We start from the raw sequence: 26085 nt of genomic DNA, 5'->3' as shown, positions 1-26085 counted from the left end.
GAGGGTACATGGTTATATGCAAGTTAGATGTCACTTTTATTTCCTAAATCTTACTTGGAATCTTGAACTGCCCATGCCTAATACATAGAAGTAGCTGCTCTGAAATGCATGTATTTGCTTTTTTATTATTTTGTTTGTGTGCTTACACTGACCAGACCCATTTTCTTGCATAAATGACCTCACCTTGCTTTTTAAATATACTGTAAGTAATTTCCCAGTTTGCTCTTGTCAAGTTTACAGATAAGAGATTTGGAATATTGTATCCAAGTCTTCTGGTGTAGACATGTCCATACCGATAATCTTGGGCAGGAGCAGCAGTTATTGTTTTAACCGATACAGCTTTTACCCTCAGTTTTATTCTTCTAAAAGGCTGAGCATGCACTACCAAAATCACTTGAGCGTCACAGTGAAATTTGAAAGTTGATCTTTTTGTAACAAGTCTAAGGTCTTGTCAGACCAGAGAAATAATTTGTATGAGGCTACATAGTTCTCACAAAGATAGTCTTTTTTTAAGCGCTCAGAACACTGAGGTTGTTTGCAGTATGTACTGCAATAAACCTATTTTTATGCGTGATGCAAACAAATAATGAACTGGAGTTTCCTGTGGTGATGCTGTTAAATCTATCCCTGATTTTTGAGTTGCAGTCAGGTGAGAAGAAAACGTAATAAGCTATTCTACTGCCATAAGAGGCCGCTAATCCATGTTTTGCTTCATTTTCTCTGCACAATATGTTAATGATTAGATGATGTAATATGGAAAGAAATCTAATTTTTGACATATTTTAAAAAGAATATATTCCAAAAAACTGTTTAATGTTAACGACAAATGAATAAAGAATCCTGCGTTTAGAATCTTAAATGAAAACCAGGTACTGCTTAATTTTACTTGTGTAGAACTTTAAAAGACAGTCTAGCTACTGAGATCACAAGGCAATCATTTAGATCTAGAGTTGGCATGGTAGCTTCTCTTTCTGAGCATTAGCCTTCTGGTCAGATGAGGAATGAGCATTTTTCATTCCACTTCAGTCAATCAGTTCATCTCAATGACTTGTGCAAACTTCAGAAAATAGTCAGGAGAACTGAAGAAGGAAGGCTTTCTTCCTTTTCAGACCTGTGCATGAAACGATTGCAAGAGAATAGAAGTGCAGAAATATACAAAAAGTAGTAATATAAACAGTTCAAATCTCCCACCCTACATCATACTTTCCTTTCTTCGGTAAATTGTTTTTACATCCAAAACATATTCAAGTAACTTGTTGGATGCCCTTCCAGTTCATAGTTTAGTTTTACTTAAAGGAAATTTCTGTAGCTTCTTTTCACTTGAATTCTAATGTCCTTGCAGTTAGAGCAGGACACAAATTATTTAAGTCAAATGCAAATGAAGTATTGATCATCTTTTAAAATAACCAATCTAAGTAAGCTTAGCAGTGTAATTGTTTAAATAATTATGTATGTATACTCAATATAATGACATAGTTGTATTTATTAATCTGTTTTTAAGGATTATCAGCTAAAGGCAATTAACTTAGAAGTGCAAATAAAAATGAAATTATTTTTCATTACAGTACTTTCCTGGTTGATGTTTAATGTGGTTACATTAAACCCACCGTATTTGTGCACAGGTGGTCAATGGACATAATAACTGCAGTGCCAGTTTGGATTCAGGTTTTACTAGCAAAAACAAGCAAGCAAAACCCCAACTGGTTTAGAGCTGACGATTCTTCCCTGTAAAGTGTGCCTGCCAAGGGATTTTTGTAAAAGTTTCCACTTCTGCCATTTACGATGTGGGCCAAATTTTGCCTTCACGTAAAATAGGGTGAAGTATCAATTGACAGAGGACTTACAAGAATACGTTATTTTTTAACATTTGTTGTGTTTTTGGGGAAGACGAATGTAAAGGTCCCAAGTATTACTGTTATTCACTTTTCTAAAATGGATTTGCAGATAGTTTTTCTTTGCAGAAGGGTCACAAAAGTGTGACAGTCTTAACTTTTATAATTATTTTTCATAACAAAGTGATTTTTGAGAGCATTCTAAACATTTCCGACATTAAGGTTGGAAATTCCTTTTAGTAATAAATTCCGTTCTGAGTGTTCTTGAAGGTGGAAATCTCACTTTGCTTATGAGCTAGATGAAAAGACTGAAACCTATTAAGGATATGAATTTTTCTAATTATTTTAAGAGCCTGCACCCAGTTTCTCTCTTTTTCAGTGACATAAGCCTGATTTATCCATTATAAAACAAGTACATAAGCATATTATTTAAGTGGGAGACAGCAAATACCCTTCTTTCGAATTAAGAGAGGAAAACTGAGGCCTGCAAATCTGTCCTGAAACACAACTTATAAAAGGGAGGCTTTTGTGAATCCTACTAAGTGTACCACTGAATCCTACATAAAAATACCAAAGATTGAATTACTGGTCACAGAAGATGTCCCTGTGTGTCAGCAAAGGTTTTTAGGTAAATGGAAATGAGTGTGTTTTGTTACTTTGTAAACACAACCTTTTTTTTTTTTTTTCCTTCCTCTCTCCCTCCCAAGTCTCAAACACTGAATCAGTTGCATCTCTTTGTGCTGTTGTTGACGGTGCTTCAGAGAAGGTTTTCATCTTTTTCCACAATCCCCAACTCTGTTGTAGGGATGTCTTGCCTGCTGAAACGGGAGGCAGTGTCGGAGTGACCTGGCTTCTGCTATCGCTGAAGCTTTCAGTGTGGTGACGTGAAGAGCAGAAGCCCTGGCGTTGCTGTGAAAGCTGCTCATTTCCCCTCACTCTTGGGCAAGCCCTGTGCGCGCCAAAGCAGCACAGTCACTAAAAGCTGCTCTTCTGGGAGATGCTGGTTTTGTTTTAGGGCTGCCTTTGAGCACAGGCAACAAACGGGTAGCTACCTAGGGGGGGAAAAAAGGCCTGTACCAGAGGATTTCTGCTGGTACAGCCGTCTGCTGATTCAAGTGAAAAGGGGATGAAGATTAGCATCTTCTGCTGGAGGGGTGGTGGTGGTGGTCTACGGCCGTGCCACCAGGAGCACGGGACGTCAGAGGGCTGGTGGCTCCCTCTGATGCTGACAGGGCCGAGCCTGGCCACCAGGGCCCTTCCCCCCCAGCCTTGCAGGAGCAGGACCCCACAGCCCCGGCCCAGGGGGGTGTCAGGCACTGCCCTAGGGTTGGGATAAGGATTGGGGGGGGGGCCTGTGGCTGTGCAGGGTCAGGGATGTGGCAGGGTTGGAGCCGGCACTGCTGCATTGTTGAAGGGCAGTGACTGACAACCTTGGGCCAGGCTGAGATGGGAACCTGGAGCTGGGTGGGAGGGAGAGGTCCAGGTGGTGGGCAGGTATCCGCAGTCCCTGGTGGTGCTGGTGGTGCCCTTGGGGTCTGGACACAGGCCATTGTCTCCATGGCCTCTGCCTTGGATTTTTCCTCACCCAGAGCCATGGCAAGTCGTACTGTCTGTAGCTTGGGGATGGAAGGGGGTGGTGGGAGATGCTGCTGAGGGATTGCATGGGGACAAGTAGGAGGGGACAGGTGGCTGTGTACCCAGAGCAGGAAAAGAGCCTCTGTGGGCAGAAGTGAGCCTGTGGCTGGGGCTCCCCTGTCCCACTGGGTATAGATCCACAGGGTGAGCTGGGATGGTGAGCAACTCATGTTGTCCCTCCCTGAGGACTGGCTGTGTTGCCTCTTCCTCCTCGAGTTTTTTGTCTTGGAGACAAAGACAAATGATGTGTTTTTTGCAGGAACCTTTGAGCTGGCTCTGGCTCTTCCAGCCTTACATGTTTCCCTATCATCTTCATTGTGTTAGTATTCATTCTTTGGGAGTGCAAAATGCTATTTATGAAGGTGTTTAGTACTATATATGTCATTCCTGACATTATATGCTGGCAGTGGTCCAGTTATAAAGTTCAAACCTTAAACTTTGGAGTAGTTGTTTTTCAGGTGTAGTTCCATTACAGTCACCCTGTGTTTCTGTAGGTGTATTTGTAGTTTGAATATTAGGTGCTTTATACATTTTATTGTACTGTAGCTAACAAGTTATGCCAGTAAAATATCCATAGAGCTTTTTTGAATGAGCAGAATGAGCATTTTCAATGTGAGCTTCCTAGTGTTTTTCTAATTTCAATTAAACAATATAGCTTGAAAATTTTTTCCGCTCTAGTATCAGTATTATGCCTGGGGAATATGTTTAGAATGTAAATAGGTCTTCAGGAAAGTGACTGGCCGTACCGGATGCTTGAAAATTGAGCAAGATGGTACAGGTGAAATTAAGCAACTCTGAATTTGGCCCTTATTTCTTTGCTTTAGAGATCGTTCTTGAGTCACACCTTGTGGACTTTTGTGATATTTAAACCTAATTCTTCAAATTAGTCCTAACTTCCATCATCAGAGGAATTTGCTTTTCCCTTTGTCTGATGATCTTGATTGTTTTTTTAAATTGTCCGTTAGGCTGAGTGTTTCCTCACAGAAGACAAAATATTCCCATAGATGCATGATAATATTGTAAGAGTGATATCTTCTGTTATGGTAAACCTTTGGAAGAAGAATCAAATCTTCCAAAATGCTACCTGGGATGCTTTGGTTTATGGTTATGCAGGGTTTGATGTATTTTTATTGCTAGTGATTAGGTTCACAATGCTAGTGAGACTTTGTCTATCTTGTAGCCTTAAACTTGATTGAGCATAACGTCTTGAAAATAAGCATGTGAACAGGTAAGTAGTATTCCATGGTATAATAAGAGGAACTGAGAATCTCTTGTGGTCGCTTTCCCTGATAGATTTCTACTGCATGCAGTCAGAAATTGAAAGGATCTTCCAGTATTCATTGAGGGACCAGCCAGGAATTACAGAATTTTTTCAGCCAGCCCAGCTGCAGGTGAATGATGTATTAACTGTTTCTTTAGAACCGAGCTCAAAAGCCCATTTCATTATTTAGTGAGAGCTTTTAGTGGTAGTACACAGTATTTGCTATTTAAGACAAATTTAGAGTAAATGATCAGAACACTGATTATGCTGTGCTTGAAGCTGTGCTGGTTTTGAAGGTCACAAGTAACAATCTGTTATGACTATTGTTTCTGATTTAAAAAAAAATCATTTTATGTATTTATATATTTGCTTTTATTATAAATAAAACCAAAGGTTCTCGTATTTTCTATGAGCAGTCTCAGAAAGAAATGATCAAGACTGCATCTATACATTAATTATGAGGAGAAAACATATCTGAATGAATGGCTGAATCATACTTGCTTGTCTCTGTTAATTCTACTGGAGTTAGTTTATTCTATAACAGATTTTTCCAATGGTAAATATAATTCCTCAGTCATTTCAATATACAGCATTTGCATACATGCTAGTAGAAACTGCCCAGGCTCTGGATTTGTGAAATGTAAAGACTTCTTATTTTTTTAAATCAGTTTACTTCTGTGATGTAACAATAGTTTGTTATAGGTGTAACTGCAGTTCACATAATCATGATGGCCTTTCTATATCGTCAATGCTTTAAAAAAAAATTATTATAATGAATTGTCTATATCAGGACAGGTTCTAGATATATGTACCAGGCTAATTAGAAATGGGCAGCTATTGGGAGCTAAGTATGGTGTGCGCCTTGCGTTTTCCACAGGTTACAGAATGTCTAATCCTAATGTTATTTCTTGTTTATATAAATTAAATAACGTGGGCCATGCTTAAGTAATCCTGATTCTATAGTAAATGTAAATGTTTTACAGCCTAGCATACAGAAAATGCCCCATAGACAGGATCTTATTCTGTAGCTTGTGCTACTTTTGTTCCTCCCTTCACACTTCTGCTAAATGGTGCCTGTGGTGTGTATTTTCACTTTATTCTGTGTTCCTTGAGTTCTGCTTTGCCCTTTAGCACACCCCTCTCCACAGGACTTGCTTTTCAAAGGAGTTGCATGGGGTGACATAATATCTGATTCAGTTGTGGAAGCTAATGACAAGTCTGGCTCAGTTTCAGAACCTGATCTGAGCCTAGTGAGGGACTCTCTGCTTTTTGCCATTGCAAATATATTTCCTTCAGTTTGCTATGGCCTCATTCAGCGTGCTGTTGTTGGAGCCAGTCATTGCATAATTCTTCACTAGTTAGGCTTTTTTAACGTATCTGTAGTCCCACTCTTTCTCTCCCAACTCATCTCCCCTCCTCCCTATATACGCACTAATTGGTGACGTTGTACTTTGCCAAAAAGCTGGTAACGCATTATTTAGTGGCCAATAGAAGTTTGATGCAGTTTGCAAGAAGTCATCCCTATAGATGACTTCTAGAGAAATTACAAAAGGTCTCTTTCATGATGGCGGGATGCAGTACCTGCCCTTTGCTTGCAAGGGCTGACTTCCCAGAAAAGCGCCAGTCACAGGCTTTTGGTGGAAATTTGATGTCCTTTTGATGACTGTAATCGTTGTATCAATTATACTGACTTGATCATTGAAATGTTTACTCTATGAATACTGTTGCTAATGCTGGAGTACATAATTGCTTTGAGTCTACTGAAAGTAGACCTCGATTAATTCAAGGTCTACAAGGTCCGGCCTTAGGGAATAGTTGCAATGCGCCCACTTCAGCTCTGCAATGCCAGGAGTGGCTGTGAGTTTTCAAAGTGATTGGGAAATGGAGCAGCACATTGCAGCTACTTTACAAAGCCCTGGGTGAGCAGGAGAAGCATCAGAAGTGAAGGATTTCCTGTGAGAATGTATAAGAGCTATTGAATATCTGGGCCATTGGTGGAGCCTTGGCAAAATACACAGCCTGAATGTATACCAGAATCTGGCATTTTAAATAATTTTATGCCTGGCTTAACATATTAGAAACCTTTAAGCAGTAGCAACTGGTAAGAAAACAGAATAGTTCAACATACTTTAAAAACACCTAAGAATTGGTCTGAAAAAAAATCAAATATATGCAGGATCTTATTAATGTAGCAGGTTTAATTTGTATTTGCACTGTTATTTGGCAAATAGTGCTGTCATTTTGTAACATATTACAGCATTGTAGTTTTTTTAAAAAAACCAAAACCCTGCAGTCTACTAGTACTGCTAGTGACCTTGACTTTTCTTTCTTTCCTCTTTTATTTTTTTACCTTCTTTATAGTATCCCCTTCTTATTCCTTTGTGGAGATGCTTACCCATGAATCTTATTTGGAGAAGACAGGAAGGGGAAAAGGAAAGAGAAAGCTAAGTAATAAAGGAGAATGTAAATGTAATGCTACTTAAAAAAATAAATCAGTCAACTATTCTTAAAGCTTTAAAGTAGCATAATAGATGGTCATTTGCGACTTTTTCTGTTTTTTCCTCTTTAACTTCTGTCAGCCTATTTAGCCTCTTTTAAAAAAAAATTATCATTAAACCTACTGGATAAAAACAGTTTAAAAAATATGCAAACTGTCCTGTCAGCCTTAGTGCATTAAACAAATTTTTCAGAAGGGTGGAGGACAGCATATTTCAACTTTGGGCTGAATAGCATTGATAAATTTTCCTGATGTTCTCACCTAGGACTAGGTTTGGGACTGCGTTAAAGCTCCCACTCTTGTAGCCTCATATGAGTCTGTTTCCCTTTCCCAATTGATTGCCCTAAATCTTGGATGCTTTGCCATATATTTTTACTGTTGCTGTGTTACCTTTCTCTTCTGTCCCTTGCACACATGCATGCATATACATGCATGTATACATCTGTATGAATTTATTTATAAAACTAGGTAAGACTTCAAGAGAGGGGAGAGGGAATGAGATGTATCCCAGAGTAGCAAATAAAGTGAGAATTTAGGTCTTCCTTTCTTGAGAGAGTCTGATTCAGGTGAGTGTGGACTTGTCCCTAGGCCTTAAATGTTCTCATTGAATTTTTTGATGTCATGAGATGTCTTAGGATTTTCTCTCTGTTTTTGATAGAGGCCTTATATCAGTAACGTTTTCCTTGAGGCTTCAAATTTGATGAACTGACATTGCTAATGAAAACTTATTTTATCCCTTCAATTAAAAAGAAGGTTGACCAACTTTTTTATCAGGGAATTTCACATTTAACTAATTTCCCAAATTTATGTGCAGTGTTCATAAAAGTATATTCTGTTCATAGACAGTATGGAAAATAACTTAAGGAGTCTTTTTTTATTGGTTTCATTTTGGACTGTGGAAGTTTTTCCCTCCCCCCTGTAGGATTCTGGGTGCATTGTGCACTATAGACTTTATTATAAGAACAGATATAAGAGGACAGTATTAGTGACGTTCTCTGCATTTAATGTTTGAGTGTTGGTTAGATGACTTGTAGGAAGAGTATGTCGTTTTTTTTCCTTCCTGTTTTCAGTAAGAAAAATATATTCTTCTGACATAGTCTGCTAATGCTCCTTTTAATTAGCTATGTAGTGGCGATATTTCCCCCTGTGCCACCTCAAACCATCCAGTGTGAGATTTGAAAGGGACACCTTGATGCTCTTTTGCAAAGGCTGCAAGAGCTGTGTTCTCCTTGGGCTAGATTTTTCTTGCTCTACCAGTTCAGTTTCAATTAGGTCTTAGTGTGGGAGTCAAACGCACAGAGTGCATAGCCATTTAGCTCTAAAATATTTTGTTGACGTACTTCAAGGGTTTTGGGGGTCTATGCAGGACCATTCGAGGAGAGTGTGTATCTGCCTAGGGTGGTAGGCAGAATTGGCAGCATGCTATTGTCTTGTTTCTTGGGCAGAGCTAGAAATGGCTTTGGTTTTTAAATTTTTGAGCTGACTGTGGCCTTATAGATAGGCCATGCATCTGAACAAGGAGCAACCGAAGACTGTGTCTTCCCACTCATGCTGAAGTGGTTGGTGCATGCAACTTCCACCAGTTTTTAGGATGAGTTCATGAAAATTAATGTGGTACTATTTGTTTTCTGTAAATGATTTCACAGAAGAGCGGGATACGGTTGCTGCACTGATTGCACCATTTTCTTGCATGGTCTCTTGAATTGAAGTGAAGGGTATGCGCAAGGCTGGGGTGGGGGGGTTTCAGTGGTTTGGCAGAGTGTTAGTCCTTAACTTTTTGAATGGGTGATAAACTTAGCTTCATCCATGCCTGTTCCTGAGCGTGTGATTTGACCTACTACACAGTATATCACAGAATGGCTGAGGTTGGAAGGCCCCTCTGGAGATCATCTAGTCCAACCCCCTTGCTCATGCAGGGTCACCTAAAGCACCTTGCACAGGATTGTGTCCAGACAGCTTTTGAATATCTCCAGCGAAGGAGACGCCGCAACCTCTCTGGGCAACCTGTTCCAGGGCTCTGTCACCTTCACAGGAAAGAAGTTTTGCCTCATGTTCAGACAGACCTTCCTGTGTTTCAGTTTGTGCCCGTTGCCTCTTGTCCTGCCGCTGGGCTCCACGGAGAAGAGACTGGCCCCAGCCTCTTGACACCCTCCCTTCAGGTACTTATACGCACTGATCAGATCCCCCCTCAGTCTTCTCTTCTCCAGGCTGAAGAGGCACGGCTCCCTCAGCCTTTCCTCACAGGAGAGATGCTCCAGGCCCCTCATCATCTTTGTAGCCCTCCGCTGGACTCTCTCCAGCGGCGCCACGTCTCTCTCGTACTGGGGAGCCCAGAACCGGACACAGCGCTCCAGGTGAGGCCTCGCCAAGGCTGAGCAGAGGGGAGGCTCACCTCCCTCGGCCTGCTGGCAACACTCTGCCTAACGCACCCCAGGAGACCATTGGCCTTCTTGGCCACAAGGACACGTTGCTGCCTCGTGGTCAACTCGTTGTCCATCAGGACTCCCAGGTCCTTGTCTGCAGAGCCGCTTTCCAGCAGGTCAGCTGCCAGCCTGTCCGGGGGCATGGGGTTGTTCCTCCCTAGACGTAGGACCGTGCACTTCCCTTCATTGAGGGGAAGTGCAGAGTAACATGTGAGTAACAGTCACACTTTGGAGTGTGTGTGTGGTGAGCTGTGAAATTACCACGCTGGGAGTGAGCTGCTACCTGAGGGGCAGTTTTAAGAAACCCATTTTCGCAGACCCAACTTGACTCTTCTCTCCCATATCACGAATGGTGCCTCTGTCACAGAAAGGAGCGAGGGGTGGTGAAAGCAGCCGCTGAAGGTGTCAGATGAACTCTCCTACAGGTCATCTCTATATTAGTCTCTTCTAAAAAAATAAAATAAAATACAGCATATGGGGAAGCAGAGACGTGACCAGCTGAGCTGTGGCCAAGTCACGTGTTAGCGAAAGACAGCATCTGCTGTGTAATTCTTTTCTAAGGAAAACACTAATCTCATTGAATCTTTATTTCTCATGAGATAATTTTCTCCTTTTGCTTAGCTTAATAGGGGTGGTTGATAGCATTTACTAGGCAGAGTATGTGCAGCTAGGATTGACTGAAAAGCTATAGTATGGTGACTAGTTAGATCTGTGGAGAAGACTGTACAGATTAACTATAGAGCCTGTAATACAGTGGTGTATGAACTCAGTGTTCAAAGCATTTGAAGTGAAGTAGTTTAGCCTCAGAAAAATGGAATCATATGAGTGATTTATTGTGAAAATTACATTGAGAAGAACATAATTTTGAATACTCAGTATGATTTAAGCCTGTGTATATAGTCTACAACGATTTGATAAAGAAAAATGAAAATGACAAATGAAGTGTGTTCAGCTTTTCCTGTTGCAGACTCCAGATCACATTTACAGTTTGTACGGTGCAAAAATGGTGCTCTGTTTAGTTCAATATTTGCTTGTACTTGAATCTTATTAGATAGATGAGAGAGATGGCTAATTTTGAGCCAGCAGTAAAAACTTGAAGATGATCCAAGCAGTCCTTTGATTTTTACTCATGCTTGTGCTGCTTCTGCCAGCAAAGTCCTGTTTAGAGCTTCTGGGGTATCTTTACCTGATGCTGTATTGCGCTGCTTTAATATACGCCAAATGCTGGGTCCCTTGCTACTCTTGCTAACGTAGTATGTGCTTTCCCTTCTCTGCATCCAAGAGAAGCTGTAGCTGCTAACAGGAGATTCTAGCAAAGAAGATAAAAAAAAAATTGTTGTCTTCCTTCTTAATACCAGTAATTTCTCTTTGTGTCCTCCTGACTTGAGAAACAGATAATGCTGCTGATAATGGAAGCATAATGGTCTCAACTGGCCATTGCCTATCTTCTGGGATATGCTGTTGCGGATGGTACTTGCATCCATGTTCCTAAAAACAGCTGGGAAGATTTCTATGAGAGGATTCAATAACTGAAACCAAAATTAGAAGAAGAATTATAAGTATGCCCTTATTTTGAAATTAGTCAATATGACTAATATCTCATATTTTCCTCATTGTAATTGCAACATACTTTTAACTGATAATACCATCTACTTCCAAAGTAGAGATTAACGCTGTGTATTATTTGAAAGCTGTGATTACAAGCTTCCAGTTGGCATGTATACATTTGCTGTAGTTCCATCAGTTCTGCTAGAACAGCCAAATGAAATAAGACAAAGCTGAGAGTAAGAAATCTTTTGTTGCAAAGTGTACTAGCTAGTGAGTGTTGTTAAGAATAATTGTCAACCTAGAATTCTGGGAAACTTAAATTTTTCAGGAATTACAGGGATTTCACGTTTCTGGACTTAGAATCCTCAAGTCCGTGCTCAAGATAAAAGCGCTGACACTAAACAGTCCGTATCCAGTGCCTTTTAAAACAATCCTGAAGATGAAGCCTTCTGTTCTTGACTGGAATTTTGTTTAGCCTATTTACAGACAGTAGTCCCAGTAACTTCAGTTAGAGCTTTACCTCTAAAGCTTTCTCTGGAAGTGATCGTTGCATTGGCACTTACCAGTGGTCCAACCAAGTGTGCATTTTAAATTATCATCAGAGAGCTGTATTGGGAAGGGAAAGGAGAACTGGAAGGTAAAATGAACTATCATGATGCATGAAGAATTCTTTGTGTGAAAATAAGAGCTAAAGAGAGGTGTGTGTGTGGTTTTTTTTTTTTTTTTTTTTTTTGAGGAGACAATGCTTGATTCCCGAGAGAGAGAGTTCCAGGAGGACAGCTATGATTTCTAGATGCCTTGTATCAGGGCTTCCTAATCTTGTGAGTCATCTTGAGAATGGTCACTTTGCTGCTTTTCTGCGGAAGAAACACAAGTAAGGATGAATTTGGATGCTGAGGGGGATAATTGTGCCAAAAGTCTTTTATAAAGTGGTAATGTACTCAAAAAGTTTATTGGAGGAACCACTGCTATGGATTTTTTCTTCTTTGTAACTCTAACCCTTTACACTAGACTTTTATATAATGCTGTTAGTCTCATATTTCAAACCGTTTTCCTTTTTCTTTGATTGTTCTGCTATGTTTAGAAACACCCCAAATAGGCCTCAAGGTGAAAAAGAAAATGAAAGGAGGATGTAAACAGGTACAGTTTTAAAGCTGGAGAAAATTTCCAGGCAGGGATATCTCTGTTAACATCAAAGAAAGGTTATAGCTACTTGAAGAAGTAATATTAATGATTAAACCTCTGTAGGAGACTTATTCTGTACCCAAGTCCTATTTATACAATAGCAGCTGGATTGAGCTACTGATGTGTCTGATTCATTCAAATCAGTCTAACTGAAAACAAGACTTTTATCTGTTCTTGGCTCAGCAGGAAAAGCATTTTTAGCTAGAGGTAGACATTCAAAAAAAAAAAAAGATTTTTATTTCTGTATTTGGTTTCTTTTCGTAGTGGGCTGTGCTAGAGTGGGGTAAAAATATGTTTATTGTTAAACATATGACTATGTTTAAGAAGCATGCATGCACAGGGCTGTGTTTCCCTGTGCTTCAGGGCTTGCACAAGTATGGGTACTTCTGGCTCCTACCTCTGCTGCTCTTAGGTGGATGTGGGCAAATGGTGATGGTGGGCAAAGGGAAGGCCTCAGCTCTGCTCGCCTGCATCTGAAGCTCTTGGTCTAAGGCAGTCACAGGCCTATTTGGCAGATTGCTTAGCTGTTGCCTTACAGCAGTAGCTTAGACCACAACTTAAAATTATTCTACTTTGGAAATAAGGTTACAATGGCTATAGCAATGTCCTTGGACCTGGAAACATAAATATTATTCCATATTGCACATAAGTGTACCATTTTTTTTTTCTTTAGACTATACTGAAATAACTGTATTATGATGTCAGCTTATTCCTAGACCTAATGTTAGATGGAGTAAAGTGAATGTGGACTTATTTTGCAAGTTTCTCCAGGATAATCAATTTCAAATAATTAGCATTAACCATTAGAATCAAATTTTTAAGAAGCGGAAGCTCACACTATTGTGTGAAAATAAGTCTGCTTTTGTTGTGCTAATCCTGTCAGGGCACATCCAGACTTCCTGTTGAGTTTCTGGGTGTCACTTCATGTACTTAATAACCATAGAGACACATCTTTTACAATGATGTGTGGGCACTCAGATGTATGCCTACATGCATCTTCTGTGGATGCCCCTCAGACTTGCTTGTGAATTTGTAGTCTCTGCCTTGTTTTAAATCCTGAAAAGTCAGACTAGAGAGGTGGTTGCAGGCTCAGCAAGTGTGGAGCTGAGGTCCTATTTTGAAAAACACCTTTACAAGGCACTCTGGTGAGGTGGAGTTTTTATTTCTTTCTTTCCTACCACTTTGAACTTCTCAGTGGACAACAGAGTCACTGAATAATGTTGGTATAATGAAGTGGATAGGCCTACCTCAGTGTGATTCCTCTCTGCAGCATGTCTTATATCCCTCAAAAGAGACCTCGTTGTGTTCCCATTCTAGATGGATTTGCAAATAATCAGGGGCTACACTAAAGAAGAGTTCTGGTTTGCTGAATGGGGTCTTTTCAGAGAAGTTAAGAGCGTTTCTGAGTTCGTGTAATTTTTCTAAGAAAAAGAAAATGTCACTATCATATTTAGATATTGTCCTTGTTGCATAATTGATTTTAGCCTTCGCCGCTTGTTACCTGGCTGTCTATAAGTCTTCTAAGCAGTTCTGTGAGCACAGTATCCTGCATAATAGTCTTTGTCCACAGAAGCATTATTGTGGGTCTCTTCCATAGCAGAAAAGAGAAAATCAACCTTCTTTTGACCTTTTTTGTTCACGCTATGCAGTAGATTTAAAAAGCAAAAGGTTCCCTGGATGAAGTTCTACAGCAAAAGCCTAGATTCTTTAAGCCTCAGTAATACCAAGCTCTCCATCTGTTATTTATTATTTTATCGACAGAAGAATCTTCAGCTGACTGATGCTGTTTGTTTGTCTCAAGTAAATGCTTTCAAGGGCCAAGTATAGAAAAGTTCCAAAGACTTTAAATACAAGAATATCAATGCAACGAGGAAATTGAAGCTGACCTGTAAGCAGTTGTATTCTCCCTATTTTTTAAGCATTTGCTTAGCTGTTTGAGTTTGGATGATTTGGACTCCATATATTTTACTGTAAGGATCTTGGCTTTGGAAGATACCATCCCTCTGCTTAGTGCTTGGAGGACATTATACTGTCCATTAATGCTGATACCATAGTGATAATGACAGGAGCTGGTGAGATTTTTTCTGTTAGCTTCATTATGCTATCCTGTAACCACTGTTCTTAGGAAAACAAGTGAAATATTCAGCTTTAGTTGCTTGTATTAAAAATGAGAGGTTGAAGATTTAAAAAAAAAAAAAAGGAAAAAATGAACATAATTGCCTGTAAGGTTGGTTATAAAACTGGACACAATGATATCATCATATGCTGTTTATCGTAGCAAGTGGAGTAAGGAGGGAGTATTTAGTGTATTTGAAGATTTTTGCTGTGTACTGCACGTTCTGTTTTTGTACTCTTCAGTTACTGCCGATTGTTTTTTGTAGAACAGAGGCATTGTATATTAGTCATAATATTGGTTAGCAGTTGCTGCAGATGCTGCTTATGAAGTTCTTTTAATGTGGTAGATACCATTTATCCTGCACTCAAAAATATCATGGTTTTTGGATGTATCTGATATTAACCAGTAACAGCATCTAAAACGTTAAGATGCTTTTCTGCTTCATGTTAAATTTTTCTGGAAATCACCACTGATAGAAGCAAAGTTCTTTCTGTCTTTAAATAGGTATTTGTTCTTCTCTTTTCATGGGTAGACCTCATCCAGTCTTCTGAAAACTGTATTTTTAGCTTTTGCAGTGTGTTACAATCATTCATGCTCTTGCTTCTCTGTTAGTCTGTTAAATGCGCAAGTCAGGGGAACTCTGATGCGACAGTGCTTCTCGGAGGATTTGTTTATGCCTAAGGATTCATTTACATGCAGGCTTCGTTTCTGGTTTTTAAGGAGTAAATATTTCCTGCATCCATACTTACGAAGAGATTTTTGCATACTCATTTGGGACAACTACTGAGAATATAAGTGTATGTTGGGGGGGAAGATATGCCTCTTCAATATAACCATATTTTGAGTTTCTATTCTGATGTATTTTTAATCTTGGTATTGGTTGATGTAGGTCAGTGGTTTTTAATGCAATATTTTTCTTCAAAGATATTTCACAGGTTAACTAAGAATCTGGACAGCTATTTGTAATGAGTTGCTTTTGGCACACAGGAATCAGTTCAGACATGTTAAACTACTGCGTTAGAGTGACATGTGCTGATCAATGTAGACAAAGTAAAAATGAGAACCTTAAAAATATAACTCAGGACTGAGAAATTGTCTAAGAATTAGTGTTTACCAAATACAGCAGTTCAAAAGTGAGTGAGAGACTTGTTGCTGTAGAGTCTGGAATGGTTTTTAAACCAAAAAGCTGCTGAAAGAATGCAGTATAAACTGGAAATTAAATGGAGGGCAACATCTGGGATCTCATTAATTTAGTAGTCATTAGCTTCAGACTAGTTCATAGGGATGTGCTTAATGCAGAGGATTTTCTGGCAGTAAAACTGTAATTACATTCTGCCAAAGATGAAACTTTTTTTCCCTTCCAATTTAATATAGTTAGTCTTTAGAAAAGAAATAAAAATTACTTATTAAAAATGTTATGTTCTGCCTTTACAGGTTTTTTTCTAGGCTGTTTTTCTCAGTCAAGTAATACTCTTAGGGTCAGTCTTCATATGACTCCATATGACTTAGTGTCAATCACTTCATAAGTATGATTGTATTGAGTTGACGAATTGTCACGTTCAGGACTTTTCATTTCAAGGCTATCCAGCTGGTTGTGCTTTTGTGACCTGGGCTGATGGATTACACAGCAAAGGAAGAGATTTGCAGCTGCACTGACTTTCATATCAAAGGGTAATCTGAGGGCAGTAAGCATCTTGTTCTAAATCCATAAGATACGAAAGAAATTAAATCAAGAAGTAATTGAATGAGCCATTTCTGCAGTTTAAGTAGATTTCACCTTGGTGGTCAAGATGGAAACTATAGACAGTTGTATTGCTCTGGGAGGTGAATATTTAGTCGTCTTTTGATTTATAGTATGTCACAGTAACTGTTCTTCTGTGTGAGGATTCATTCCTAGTGAAATAGAATTTTAATCTTTAGAATGAGAAACTCCCTGCTCTTATGTATGGTCTTCATTATACGTCTGCAATTTTTTAACTGGTGATGTGATTAGATTAAATGTTCAGTATTTCACCACTATTCCCTTTGTTTCCTTCTGGTTTTCTGTAGGTGTTGGTATCTACAGAACATCTGAAATGGGAAACTGATAGAATCAGTGCACATCATACTCTTAGCTTTGGATTGCGGGGGTGGGGAAGTCTGCCTTTCTTCTAAACTTAAAGTAGTATCTGTTTTAGACCTTTCACACAGAGAAAGGTTCTTACAAACTGTGAACAAGTCACCTCTTTGGATAACATTTTAGACAAAACCTGAACTTATTCTTTTTAGCCTGTATTCTGGTTCAAATGTATTTCTCCTTTCATCAAGGCTATAGAAATTGTAGCGAGGAGGGTAAATGACGCAACTCCAACAGAGCTTGAGAAAGCTCAGGTTTTATCTACCTCTGCTGATTTCTTACTTATGTTTCCACATATCTTGCAGCCTTTTTCTTTCTTTTTTAAAATGACAGTAAGTAGCGATCTGATTACAAGGAATTGTCGAGCTATGAAACTGGTAGTTCACTGCACTTCCTCCTTGTGCTATAATGAATAGTTTGCTTGGTGAAAATACTGTGTTGTGTTTTCAGGGAAAGGAAGATTAAACCTCACGGAAATATAGTTTCCTCTATTCAGACCTCTACTGTAGTGCTTTCTAATATTACTGGTATAGTTCATCACAGGACTGCTAGGCTGAGAGAGACCAGTGTTAACCCTGTGTATTTTACTCCCATATGTATTTTCCTTTTTCTGCTCATGTGTGTGCTTATTACAAGTAGATGTGCTTTCAGCTGTATTCAAAATCTGATGATGGAGGCAGAAAAAAAGTGTGGAGAGACTGGCAGCAGTGAATCTACAGTTAAAGAAAATGTCTGAGAGTCAGTTTTAACAACTCGTTAAGCACTTGCCTGATTTTTAAGTGCTAATGTCTTTCTTCAAACTTAGATTTTTACCGATGAAGTATCTTTGCCTCTTCAGGTCCTTGTGACAGCCTAGGTGGTGTGTATATTTTTTTCTAGCCATATTCCAACAGGGAAAATATGCAACTAGCAGAAGCTAATGATCTGGCTGCGCTGCCTCATCTGTCTCTTTTGTTTCAGACTTGGTTCTACCCCCTCCACACAAAAATTGGTGTGACTCTTCTGTAATAGCTGTCTTACAGATTTGCAAGGGCTAAGGCTATTTCCTTTTAGAAAAGTTAATAGCTAAAACGGCAATTTTACTATGTGAAAATTTTAAGGAGCTGTTTACGGACTCTGAAGAAAATTGTTTCTTCTGTGAGAAAGGTGGGTAGTCTATATTCTCATTTTGTGTGAGAGCAAACAAAGACTTGAATGATAAGAGATTTGACTGGATTCACACAGAAAGGGTAAATACAGGAGTACAAGGCTTTCTTTGGTAGTGGGAAGCTCAGACCACTGTATGCCCATATGGTGAGAAGGAAGACTTGAGCAGAAGTAACAGTTCTGGTGCATATTTTGGTAAGAGTAACACAAGTTTACTTGAAAATGAAGTGAAGATATGTAAATGCCTTACCTTCAGCAACATTGTCTGTATATGCACACCTCTTTCATAAGTAGGTAACATGAATATGAAGGTCCTGTCCATACTGACACAAATTTGTAAGTGTTATCCTGCAGTAGTATCTGTCTACAAAATAAATGCTAGAGTATCAGTAAAACTTCTGCTTTCCGGGGACTGTGAAGCCTCTGGAATAGTTACAGTCTTCAGTGTGGTTATTTATAGAAAATATAATAATTGCATGCAAAATAGCGTGTTTAGTTTTTTGATATTTGGAGGAACTTTTTCTTCTTGGAATTAAGTCTAACACTTCTAGCTCCTGTCAGGTGTAATGAAGATGCATTCTTTGCATGCTTCCCTGTGTGCTGCTACATGTGTGGCTGCACACCTTGATTCTACCTTACGCTTCTCGCTGACTTCCATTGGAGTAATTTTAAAAGCGTGCACTCTTGAAAAACATAAAGTGATCCTACTTTTGAAAGTAATCTTCAACTTCTATATTAAGTGTTCGATGAAAAAAATCTGATAATCTGTGTGGGATGAAAAGCTAAATATTTTAACACCATCTGTAGGCTCTTCTCTGAGGTTGTAACTGTATTATTCATGAGCCTCTTGGCTTGTCCCCATGAGGCACCAATGTTTGTTTATTGCAGATTTATTTAGAATAAATTTTAGAAATGCATCTAGTTTGCCTTTTTATGTCAGTTATTTACAAAACCAGTTTTCATTGTGCTAAGGTTCTATAATACATTATGTGTAATATTAAGTAATAGTAAGTCACCTTTATTATCAGAAAAACTGCTGAACTTAAACCAGTTATGAGATTTACAATGATTTGGAACAAAGTTGCTTAACTGCTTGAATTGAATAGCATCGTTGTAGTAGACGGCTGCAAGGGTTAAGCTTCTTATACTTGCACATGAAAATTTGGTATGCAAGTGGGTGGGAGGCTTTTAATCCCTCTCCCCACAACAGTTTGGCAGAGTTTGTATGAGAACAATGGGCCGCATTGCTCTGTTGTCCTGTTCAAGAACATTGGTCTTTTATTGTACTCCTATAAGGCTTAACTCCTGTGGTATTTTTAACAGGGAATAGATTTCTTCTTCGTGCATGTTTCTGAAGAAAAATGACATGCAGATGAAGAAAGTCGTAGGCTGATGCTACACTAGCCTTATGGCCATCACACGGCTATTAGCCAAGCTAGTTGGAAAGCAAGCAGGGTCGTGGGCTGGGGACCCAAACTAGTGTTTCTGAGGAATGTTCTTCTGTTGGGGCCTGGTTTAAACAGTTTGAAGAGCTGGTAGGGTCTAAAACTGTTATAGAGAGGGATGAGACTGAGTGAGTGAGAACTATGAACTTACGCTGACAAGCAGTAGCTGTCTGGATTGGCATCCTGATAGAAATGTTTGTGTAGGTCACTGGGAACTGGTTTATAGTGAAGTTAGAAGAGGAGGAGGAGGGATATTTATGAGTAAAGAGAAGATCTCAGCTTATTTACTGGAATTAAGTTTAGGAAAGTGCCTAAGAGAAAAAACAAAAAACAAAGTACTGTGGTTGCAGTTTTGAAAACTGGAGAGTCCCAAATGGTCTGAGTATAAATACATTGGTTTGAGATGAAGGAAAGGTACTGAACGTTGGCTAACAGCTGGTAGATTTTCTTCTCAATCTTCTTGAGATTCTCAGTTTCTCAAATCAACCTCAAAGTATCTTAGTTTTCTAGCCAAAACGGGAAGCACAGTGCTAATTTCCGTCACGAAGATGCTGCAAGAATGATGAATCCGTTAATGTTTGAGAAATGCTGTTATATGACAGTCATAGGGGCCTTTGTTATGCTCTGAAGTGAAAGGATTGCAAAACTTTTTGCATACATTTTTGCACCATTCTGATTTGCATCCAATTCACTGACTAAGCAGAGATCTCAGTTAACTGAGGTTCTGCAGCTCTCGCACAGACAGGTCCTTCAGTGGGAGGCCGTCGTACAGATTGCTTTTACCTAGGAAGTTCTTGGTTCTCGATTTGCTGAGACTGAGTACGTACGCTGTCCTCTTCATCTCTGAGAAAACTACTTGAGGTGAGTTTTTAATGGAGTGCGTAAGGACTATTTCAAACCTTACTCTTTTCACATTCAATCTTTTGTAGCTGTCTGTTCATTTTATGTCTCCATGTATTAAGTAATTCAAAAAAAAAAATCAAACTCCTTTTGCTGGATGTTCCCTTAGGTTTTTGCCAGAGATGTGTTGCTTGTGCCATCAGCAGCAATGACTTTTCACTAGGCCGTTTTCAAGGAAGTCATCTCTTTTCTTGTAAATCTGTAAGCTGTAGGATAGGTTGATAGGAATCCCGTGCATCGTTGTAAGTAGAAAGATCACAAATCTCTGTATTTTTACTTTTTATTACAGAAAATATTAAGCGGTCTCTCTGGACAGAAAAGCTTAGCGTCATGAATCTACAAATAAAGAGAAGTGAATGTGGGGGAGGGAGGAATATTCCAATGTGGAGAACATCACAGTTTCTCTGATGAACCAGAAGTGTGTTTAATTTTTTCTGTGTTTGTCTCATTTCCTTAAGGGAGCAGGCACTGAGAGGTTTTCCCCTTTCATTTTCTGTTGCTTTTCGGCTTTCACTCCGTTCCCATGGTGACTGCAACTTTTTGAGAACTGACCCAGAGCAGAGTTAGCCATGATGGCTTTTGCATCATATTCTCTACCACAATATTCCCACTGATATGCTGCTTCTTATGAGGCTAAAAAGCCTGACGTGAGACTAATAGACTGGAGAAGAATTGTGTGTATGTAAGACACAGTTCTTTTATGACTAGGTTAGGCAAACAAATCAACAGCCTTTTTTTTTTTTTTTTAGGCATTAAAAGAAACTTACTCAGCATAAGTAATGAGAATTTAGGTTGCGGCTGAAATCTTCCAGACTGTCTAGATGTTTAGTAGTTTGAATATTTTAAAGCGCTGACTGCTGATGAACCTAATTTTTGTAGGTGTTTTCAGAGACTATATTTTACTTGAAAAGATCAAGAGTAAGTTTAGGAAATCAAATAACGGATGGACTTACTGTAGCACTTATTTGTCTTAACTAGAAGCAAGAGGAAGAGAGTGATAAGAAAATTCTTAGTGTAGATTCTTGTAGCGCTGTGAATAAGTCAAAACTAACCAGTGTAGGAATGTGTGTGTTGTGTGTGCATCAGTAATGGTTTGTACACAGAAATGGAGGTGTCTAGCTTTCAGACAAAGAAAGCTTTGTTAGCTGTTAAAGCAGGAGCCTTCATTTTTGTAACAGGGAACTCCAGGTGTCACTGATCCTTGCTATTTTTGCACATCTTTGAATGGCCATGGAGTGCCATTAAGTCCTAGAGTGAAGTTGTCTCTTTTTTTTTTTCCTAATTTATTTGTCAATTTATTTTGCACTGCAGAAGGGCAATCTCAGTATTCATTCTAGTCAGCCGCCTCTCCCCAGCTCCCACCAGGGTGCTTTCAGCTTCCTCACCACCATCACGGGGCAGGGGCAGGGGTCAGAGAGGAGCTCCAGACTTACTATTTGGAGCTGAGCCTAGTCCTATGCCCCAGTGAGGTTCCCTGATCCCCAGGAGGAGACTTTCTTTTTAGCACCATCAGTAATGCATGTTGCTTTTTTATGCTCACTTTAAATATGAGTTCAGTATGAGCTTTTTTTTTTTTTTTTTTTAACTCAAAACACCCATGATTCATTTTGCGTCTGTAGTTGTATCTTGTTCTTTCATATCTTTTTACCAAACTTTAATTGATATCTTCCTTTCAATAGCACTGGCATCTGTTTAAAAAAAAAAATTTGTTGATACATATAAAATGAACAAGGATTACCCACCAGCTCTTGTAAATAAATATTATAAGTAGATTTCGCTATGCTTTTGTAAGTGCAAGTGCTATCAAGTCATCAGTGTTCTGTGTCGCTGTAGCAATGTAGCGTGAAAATGCAGAAAGGGCAATGCTGGCACCATTGCTGTCCATTGCAAGTTTTACCTAAAATAGCGGCAGGAAAGAGAAGAAAATCTTGTGGTTATGATTCAGTAAGCATATGAGAAGGATGAACTTGGTGTTAGTAACAGGCTTAATTCTCTTTCCTCTGCATAGTCATTTCTGCTATAAAAATAGATCTTTGAAAGTAGATCACAGTCAAGCCAAGTAAATATAGTGTCCACTGTATGCTAGCGTGCTTTTAGTTTGCTTGTTTTTTGTTTTAATTTCCCTCATACCTTTTTCATATCGAGAACGAGTTTTTGTTTGGTTGCTTTTTTTGCTTTGTTCTTAAAGTAATTTACAAGCACCAGGTCCCCAGTGAAGCAAATGGGGATCTGCTTCTACAGTCACAGCGACGTCTGTAATTGCCATGAGCTGTGGAGCATGTGTTGTTCCACATCTTTTTTGCAAGGACACGCAGAGGAGAACTGAGGAAGAAGCAATGGTAACTGGATCACTGAACTGCATGAAGCCATGGGAGAACTCTCTTTAGAGACGGGGTACATGGAAGATGTGGCTGCAGTAGTCACCAGAATGTTCCTTTGAATTGGGAAAGCACTTCTTTCCCTCACCTACTGCATAAATAATTCATGCAAAACCCATTTGCCTCAGCTTTGTGTTCTAGAGGAAAACATGGCCCTAAATCCTGGGTTGTCTGATTTCATTATTATATCTAAATGACTTATTTTTTGGCTCCAAGCAACAATTGCTCAATAAAACTTCAGTGATATATTAGTTAAATTTATTAAAGTGGTAACTGCAAAGAGCTTTTATTCCTTTTTTTCCCCTTTTTTTAATAATGAAAATCAATATCAAGTTCTTACAGGCTGAGTTGTTTTATAATGTGTACTTTTTCCTTTAAAGCTTAGTAGTATTACGTAAGGTAAAACATAGAGGAGGAGGACAGGCATTTCCTGGAAAGAAAGATTAAAAAATGTAAGGATTGGGCAAAATACAGGTCAGTTATGGTACTCAGTTTCTTAGGAGATTTCGAAGAAAATTTCAAGCCCTGCTACCTTTAAAATATTTAAGATCTATGCTATTTTCTGGTCAGCTTGCTTTTGGAGTAATGAGCATAAAGGCAGAAGAACTAATTAACTTTTTAATCTCTAGAAAACTATTAATTTTGAAGTTAAACATAATTAATGAAATTAATACATAGATATCTTTGGTTTACATGAAAGGGAAATGGAGAGCTGAGGCCACAACTTTCTGCTTCATTGCATAATTAACAATATTAAGAAATCCATTTGCCTTGGAGGTGTTTTTCCTCTTGGTCCTGTTCCAGTTCTTACCTTCCACTGAACAACACTGAAGTCATTTCCCATAACTCCACCAGTTGATACTAGGCACAAATCTATGTGTTCTGACTTCCCTTTGGGAATATAATAAACTTTTCAAAGGCTCCTGCTGCAGGTGAAGGGATCTGGCCACCATCAGTCAGTAGCTTTTTCATCCTTGGTAGGTCCCATGAGTTGTCTTGGGACCTTGAAAGTGCTGCACTTCCGGCTTCATACACTGTAACGTGTCTCTTATCTAGCAGTAAAAGAAGCAGTATATATTTGCACTTTTTCGTGGATGCCTGGTTTTCTGGTTTTCCCTACCCCACACTGAGGATATGCAATTGAACAGGGCAGTTTGGGACAGGAAGGCGTGCCTTGGGCCCACGTCGTCCCCTCTGCAAATCTGTGGCTGGTCCCCCTTACACTTATTGCTGAGAATAGATATATGCCTCCTGACATATTCATGTGATACTACTGTGATACGTGCATGTATTTCAGACCCTCAGAAGTCTGCATCGCTTTCATTGATGCATCTTGCAATGTAAACCTGCTGAAAACAGAATAAAGTTTAGTTTGAGAGTAAAAAAGGTAGGTAAGCGTGTTCATGCAAAGGCAAACACAGGGAGGGGTGACCTTGGCTTGGTCACGTATCCCTTGTATGTTATTGCGATGCTCAGAACATAAGCATGGAAATCTTTATTCAGGTTTAGTTGCATACAAGTTTCAGCCTCATAAATTTAGCATGAAGAAGTCCTTTGTGGTGTGCAAATAGCAGCTTACATTGTAAGCTGAGACTCTTGCTTGAAATTGCAAAATGCTGAGTGTGTTTATGGTATGGTTTTTTTTTTTTTTTTGTCCTCCTTCAAGCTGTGAACTTACTCAGCCTCCAATAAATCTGAAGTTATGGGGTCGTTGGACCCTTTGCAGGATTAAGCTCTAAATGCTTTTAAATAAAAACAGCAAGGTGTGCAGAGCTGGGTCTGTGAAACATTTAAAAATACAGTCTTTTGCAGGAGGGATTGCCTAAAATCAGCATTGGAGCTAATATTTTTAAAATGCAATTCAGAAATATATTAAACTAAATCATTTACTCGATTAGAATGGTTTAATACACTTTCCTGAAGTTCTTCTCCTACATATATTTTGGAAAGCCAAAAAATTGTAAGTGGCAAAAGATTTTATGTTCTGAATGTTTTCTGGGTGGAGAGGGGTCACTACAATGAGTGACAGAAACAGTCATTCATCTCTGCTCAGACACCCCTTCCACCCATAAGAAGCTAGCATTAGCAAGGCAGTAATTGCATGTTCTTTTACACTGATTCTTCTGCCACTCTTACTGTTGTGCACTTAAGGCATGAAACATCCTGCAGTGAGTTAAAATATTAAGTATCTGAGAGTTATCCTTGCTCTCTGCTATATCACTGGTAAAGCTGGTACAGAGCCAGCCTTGTTAAACTACATCAAGCCCAAGCTGAGCCCATTGCGGTATGCATCCCATAGTACCCTTGTAATTTTCCCCCTTGTAATTTGTAATTTTTGTTATCTGGGATATTCTGCTCTTTGTTACCCTGAATAAAAGAGTCCTGGCAGTACAGCCATCTCCCTGTACTGGGTTGTTACCCAAATGACTGGCTGGAGGATAAAAATGTCAATAGTTCCTTTAAGTGATCTTTAGGATATGTTGGACCATGACTAATGGAAGGAATAATACCTTGCAGTTGCTTTGATGTTGTGTGAGAAGCCAGTGTATGCAGGAGAGGAAAGAGCTGGCGAGCTTACAGTCGTTTATGCTGCTGAGGGCATAAGTGCTCTAGCATTCTGTGCTGTGCAGCTCTTGGCTTTTTTAGTCTTTTTGTGAGTAAAAAAATTTGCTCTTGAAAACACATGCGTAACCTTAATACTTATCTAAGCTTTTTATGAACGTGTCAGCAACTTTGAAATGTTCTTATAAGCAGATTAGTTTCCTGATCCATCATCAATGTAGTTTCTTTCCAGAAAAGTTAGGTTATATTATAATACCCATTGTTTTTTCATCATCAGGAGACTATCGTTACATCCCTTCTAAGACAAAAAGTTAATAAAAACGTGCCTTCTGGTTCTTTGCCCAGAGACCGATTCTTTGTTCGGGTTAGCCTGAAGTAAGATTGTTGCCGTCTGAACGCTAACAAACACAAGTGTTAATGCACTAAAAGATGGAATGAACTGATGATCCATTCAAGCTACTTGATACTTGCTAAGTGTTGAGCTACATAATATCACTAAACATCCAGACATTTTCCTTGCTGATTTTTAGGATGTCCGATGAAAAAAGAACATAATAGAAAAGGATTTTTAAGGCCTTTGTTCCTCGCTATACCCAAACAGGCTTAAAAACATCAAGGAATGGAATATATCTTTTTTTGCTTGTGAAGAAAAAGCTGATGGGATAGAAAGTGGAAGGGAAAAATGTCCTTTATTAGATGTAGGCAGTTTATCTCTAAAAATTAAGAAATGGAAAAAATTACCAAATGTATGTCATAGATGATAAATATACAAACTATTTATACGCTTGGTGTAGCGTTTACACTGGAGATATTTCTGGTAAATCGGTTTTTCGAGAGTTCATACTTTATTGTTTAATGCCGTTAGGCCATCTGAATAAAACGTGGCACACTTCAGACACAACGCTGAAATGAATTTATTTGTTTTTCTTTTAAAATTTGAACTCTGTAATGCAAATGAAATTTAAATATTTAGTCTTCTCACAGTCTAGACAGAAGAGTATTGCATTAGGAAAGTAGAATCTTTGTCCTTGACGTGAATTA

The 26085-nt window shown here is 39.0% G+C and overlaps 1 protein-coding gene across 4 annotated transcripts in view; it reads left to right on the top strand.

The window, feature by feature from the left end:
• The window catches only part of FRMD3 (FERM domain containing 3), a 139834-nt gene that overhangs the window by 19266 nt on the left and 94483 nt on the right, over window positions 1–26085 (top strand). Inside the window, exon 1 of one of the 4 annotated variants that reach the window (XM_068928265.1) lies at window positions 19932–20065. The exons of the other annotated variants lie outside the window; for them this stretch is intronic. The gene's annotated coding sequence lies outside the window, so the exon portion shown is untranslated. Of the gene's footprint in view, window positions 1–19931; window positions 20066–26085 lie in introns of those variants that run through there. 4 annotated transcript variants of the gene reach the window in all.

Source organism: Struthio camelus, chromosome Z (assembly GCF_040807025.1).
Source record: "Struthio camelus isolate bStrCam1 chromosome Z, bStrCam1.hap1, whole genome shotgun sequence".
Lineage (NCBI taxonomy): Eukaryota > Metazoa > Chordata > Aves > Struthioniformes > Struthionidae > Struthio > Struthio camelus.
This window is presented reverse-complemented; position numbering and strand designations above follow the sequence as displayed.